Source organism: Melanotaenia boesemani, chromosome 11 (genome assembly GCF_017639745.1).
Source record: "Melanotaenia boesemani isolate fMelBoe1 chromosome 11, fMelBoe1.pri, whole genome shotgun sequence".
Classification (NCBI taxonomy): Eukaryota; Metazoa; Chordata; class Actinopteri; order Atheriniformes; family Melanotaeniidae; genus Melanotaenia; species Melanotaenia boesemani.
The window spans coordinates 7,346,946-7,352,945 of NC_055692.1; positions in this window are offsets into that span (position 1 = coordinate 7,346,946).

Consider the following 6,000-nt stretch of genomic DNA (forward strand, 5'->3'; position numbering starts at 1 on the left):
AGGATTTAAACCAGTGTAGCGCAGCACCACAGAGGCCCACCCAGTTCTCCAGTCGTTTAAGCAATATATTGTGGTCCACTGTATCAAATGCAATACAAGAGGAATATAAAATATATGTGGTTTAAATTACAATTGAAATGATGTGTGTGAGTAATACAAATATTGCCACACAATGTTTGCCCCTGCTTTTAAATAGATTTTCTTAATTATATATATATATATATATATATATATATATATATATATATATATAATTGTCTCACACATGTATGTTGAAAGTGAGGGTGATGATATTTTTGCTTGTTCTGTTATTTAATTTCTTTTTATTTCTTTAATCCTCCTTTTTAATGTTTTTCATTTTCATGCAACTTGCTGTCATCCTGTTAATATTTTAGGTAAAGCACTTGTAAAGGTAAAGTTGCCTTGTGCATGAAATGTGCCATACAAATACACATGACCTGCTTTAAAGATACATAGAGAAACTAGAGCAAGAATACAGGTTTGTGTTTTTTGCTAAATGCGTGTTTTGACTTGTCAGTTAAACCACTGTGTGGTCTATCATGAACTTGTCAGAAACAGCGTGAGACTTTTGAGGGACTGGAAGAGTTTTTTTTTTTTCCCAACCACAATGTTCACAGTATGTAGTGCCCTTTTTTAAACTGTGAACATCAATCGCACCTTGCACCCCTCACCCATTTTCTTTTTGTAAAGCTACAAGTTATGGCAAAAAAAAAAAAAAAATGTTAATGTTCCATTTTCCATCTCACGGTGTTCAACCCACTTCATCACATTTATTTGAAAGCCAGTTGTAGCCTAGTTTACATAAACTGCCCATGCCTGTGTGGAGTAGCTGAGGATTGGTGTGACTGTTAGAAAATTCAAGTGAAAAGATATTAAATTAAACCAATACAACTTGTAGTTAAATAGTTTATCTTCTTTTTGCCTTTAATATATAATTTATTGCTGGTAAATTCTCTGAGTTTTAGATGTTACAGCAAACTTTGTGGAGGAGTTTTTCCACCAGGAAACACCAGTTCTTTATGTCACAGTTATAAAAAAATCTAATTGTTGATGTTTTTATGTGTGTGTGTATTGTTTGCATTTATCAAGAATCTTACCATGCTTGACAACATTCTGTGTTTCTGTGCAGCAACTGGACTACAATGCTACTCATGCACAATAGGCAAGGCAATGCAGTTTATTTGTATAGCACATTTCATGTACAGGACAATTCAAATAGGCACACCTGAATCCTGTACAAATGCTGAAAATTGTGCTTCATCCTCTGGCACATGCTACTCTACAGAAGTGGGTGGTATATATAGTTTCATTTAAATGAAAATGTTTGTGACTGAATATTTTTGAGAAACTGAATACCATACTTTTCTCACAGGTTTAGTTGGCAGAGGATGTGGTCACACGTCTACATGCGTAAGCAAGGTGTGTATTTTAAGTTTCTTTCTGATGTCTGTTTATTTGGTTTGTCTCATATTTTTTAAGAAAACAATTATTCTTGGTTTTAGCACATTTTCTGGAAGGGTGACTAGGAGGGGATTGGAATCCAAGCAGAACTGGTAACATAAGACTTCTTCCAACTCTAATACTCCTAGTTAACCTGAGCCCCGTTTCAGAAAGCGGGTTCAACAAACTGAGTTAAAACCACAACTCTGGGTTGACCAACTCTGAGCTGTCAAACTCAGTTTTCGGTTTCAGAATAGGTGATAACTATTAGTTCAATCAACTCTGAATTAACTTCCCCCTGAGAACAGCACGTGCATGGGCAAATAAAAAGCCCTCATCAATGGAACACGGATAACATGATTCACCATGGCAACATGTGACAAGAGTTGCTCGTCCCATTTTTCACCAGTGGAGTTAGAAATATTAATGAATGCATATGCAGAACATGACCATATATTTAGGAGAAAAAAAGCAATATAGTAGCGGCAGCAAAAAAACATTTTTATCTCAAGTAGTAAGTATTCCGCTTATTAAACATTTGTATCTCACTCATTAATTCATTGGGAAAAGTGGAAATGTAGGAAGCTTAAAATAAATGCATAAATAAATAAAGGAGGGAATAAAATAACTGGGTGAAGAATTAAATAAAATGGACATAGGGATAAAAAATAAATGTGGAAATAAAAAACAAATGTGAAATAAAAGTGTAAAAATAATAATTTGCTGTGGAAATAAATAAAAATATGTGAATAAAAATAAAGTTGGCAAAATAAAATAGATGAATAAATGGATAAACTAATAAAAATATAAAAAATTACATTTAATTATTTATTTCCTTATTTATTTATTTCCCCATTTAATTATTTATTTCCTTATTTATTTATTTCCCCATTTATTTGTTTATTTATTTCCTCATTTATTTATCTATTTTTTTCCTCATTTATTTATTTATTTTTGATTCTGGCCGTTTCGGCCCTCCTTACCCATCCATCTTAAACACAATGTGGCTGATCTTGTAGCAGGACAGTTCTTTGTGACTGGTGGCAGTTTCTTTTTTATTATAAGTTGTTGTTCAGATGTAATCTATTTTAAGGTAACTCCGCTGTATATTTGGCGAAATGTGATGTGTTTAAACTAGATTCTAATTAGGCTGGGCCCTTTTCTAGGTGAAGTTATAACTAACTGGTTAAATCTTCATTTTCTACCACTTACAGATGGTGTAATCAGTCTGGAGCCCTCTGCCATAACAGACCTCCATGCAGTTGTAAGTACTCTTCATACGCCACAGATTTTCAATAATGGGTCGGAGTAGAACATGCGTTCATTTAATTTGCATTACAGGAAGATGAAGACACCTTGTCAGCTGCCATAGAGGAGGAGGGTTCAGAGAGGCCTATAGGCAAGGTAAATTTATTTGTAATGCACATTTCATGTACAAGACTATTCAAAGTGCTTTACATAAAACATTACAGCAGGGTGCAGAAAGCAATACAGGTGCAATAAAAAGCAAAGATGAAAAGAAATAAAATTAATTAAATAATAGCAGAAAGAAAATGCTAAAATAAAATAGATAAAATGCAAGAAATAAAATTCCAGTGTGGGGAAGGACAGTATTAAAACATGATCAAGTTTAAACATTCCAGCTTAAAAGATTAGACTATAGAGGTTTTACAACTTAAATATAACTATCAGTTAATCATGGTGTGGTACTATAATACACCTTGCACCTTTCTTTAACAGATCATAGTTGGAAGTGACACCGAGGAAGAGGGTCCATCCACCTCCACAGCCCAACTTACTTCAGTAAGCTGTTCGGCCTGTGGCTTACATTGAACCAAGACCTGGCACTGGAAAGTTCAATTTACATATATATATATATATATAGTTGCGTTTCTTTAGTTACATTGGCACTGACAGATTTATTGATTATTCAAGACAGTGAAAGTAGTGATATAAGTGTTTTTTGTTGTTGTTTATTTACTTTTACTTTCATACCAGAATGAGTGGCGGAGCGCAGCATTCTACCAGGTGGAACCTTCTTTTGGAGTCTGTATCTTTTTTTTTTTTTTCTTTTTTTTTTAACTTGTCCTGTCCAGCATCATAGCAAGCAAAATGATAATCTGGTTGCTGTATCGTGCTGAACAAATTTGCTCTGCCAAGGGGAGGCCTATGGGTAAGGCTCCTCTTGATAATGTGATTAATTTATTTATTTACTTTGAATCACGGAATCTATGTAATCTTGCTGGAGCTGACCGGAGGGGACAGAAAAAGATGGAAAATAGCAAAGAGAGCAAAAGGGAAAGAAGAAAGGAGACAAAAAGATCACAGACAGAAGGAAACAACCCTACAATCCACACCATCACCAGACAACAAACTGTTACACCTGTACATGAACACACCAGAAAATTTCCTACAACTTTTACAAAAACAGAAACACACACACAGAAAAAAAACCAAAAAAAAGACAGGGCTGCCAGTCATTAAGAGTTTTTAAATAATAACTAAATCAAAAAGACATAACAGCAACCAGATACTAACTCACAGGAAAAATACAAAAAAAAAATGTAATAATTATTGCTTAGTATTAAAACCCACTAGACAACTCAGTGCCTGTGTCAGCATGCAGAGCATGAGAAACAAGGAGTGATCAGTGATGAAGAGTGGTGAGTTAGATCATGCAAATGTGACCTCGCCTCCACGGAGGCCAGAGGCAGACCAGGGCCTGGGCTGGGCCCTCAGCAGCAGACCCGGAGCACCAACCCAAGCCACCCCACCACAAAGACGACTCCAGCCCCACCTGAAGGGAGGCAGAGGAGAGCCCCAGCAAGAGCCCCCCACGGTCCCGGGGCACAGGCCCCAGTGGGCCAAGATCAGCAGCCGCCGGCCCCATTAGGGACCGGCCACCCAGGGCAGCCCAAGCGAAGGGCCCAGGGCCCCAAGAGCCCAGAGGCAGCCGCCCCACCCCCCAAAGGCAGAGTGCCCGCAACATGCCTAGGAGGACCAGGCACCCCCAGACAGCCACCCGGCGTAGGCCAGCACACACCACGATGTTCCAGCCGCACACCCCGGGAACCAGGGTGCTATCAGCCCCCTCCCCCCACTCCCCATCTACTTCAACCTGCACCCCATATAACCCCACACTCACACCCTCCCCCGTGCCGCACCCACAATCACTCACCACCACACAGTCACGCCACACACAACCCACCCACCATGCCCTGTGGGAGACACCCCAGGCGGACCAGCGGACAGCGAGCCCCAAGCACCCCCCCTTGACCGAACCCCCACAGAGCCAGCAGCCCACCAGTGCAGCCTTCCCGGGACCCCCCCCCCCGCCCGCCCCCAGCCACACACAGGAGGAGCAGGGGTGTAAGAGGTCCCCAATACCCTCTCCCTCCCCGCTCCTGACTGTTTATGTAGTGTGTGTTGTGTGCAATTAAAATTGAGGGGCAGTGACTGCAATGAGCCGGGAGCCGGGCCACCTAAGTGGCCCCACCTGCCATGCACTGCATGCCATGCCCCCCAGATGTTGTTTGTGTGTTGTGTTTCTTGTGTTTTGGTGTCTCGGTGCAATTAAAACTGAGAGGCGAGTAGCCACGGGGTGTATTTACTTTTACTTTCATACCAGAATAAGTGGCGGAGCGCAGCATTCTACCAGGTGGAACCTTCTTTTGGAGTCTGTATCAGACTTTTGAGACACAGCTAAGCTAAGCTTGAAAGTTAGCCTGCCCCCTAGCAGGCTAGTTCTGGTGCATGAGTTGCCATGGCTACTCAACGGGCATTCAAATAAGCCACGTTGATGGAACCGAACTCTCTCTTAAATGTGTCCTTGGACCTCTTCTGTTCAACTTGTATATGCTCCCTTTGGGTCAAATATTACAGAACTATAGCATTAATTATCAAAGTTATGCAGATGATACACAACTTTATGTGTCTCTGTCACCAGATGACTGCAGTCCAATAGACTTATTGTGTCAGTGTCTGGAGCAAATAAACACCTGGATGAAGGAGAATTTTCTACAATTAAATGAAGAAAAAACTGAGATTATTCTGTTTGGTAGCAATGTGTTGATGCCTTTTACGATTTCAAAATATCTGTAATGCTTTTGTTTTATGTAACGCCCTTTGAATTGTCCTGTATATGAAATGTGCTATACAAATAAACTGCCTTGCCTTGCCTAAATGAGCCAGACTTATAAAGATAAGCCAGGCTATCCCTTAATCCAGTTTTGTGGAATACCCCCTAGGTCAGCCGGCTACTGTTTTTGTTTGTTTTTAGATATATTTCTCATCACTTTTAGATTTTTGGGGGGGCTTCTCTCTCCCTTCTGTGTTTTAGAACTAGCTGTGGTGCTGCCTGTGGAGTTTGTTAACTTTTAATTAATTGTGAGCCGCTGCTGGGGATCTGGCCCTTTGCTTATTTGTAATTACTTTCTTTTGTCACTTTGGGGTTTGTGTATGCGTGTTTGAGTGTGGGGGGGCATGTGGTGGTATTCTTTTGGTTTTAAGTTACAATAGGGCCCTCTCCCCACCAGTTGG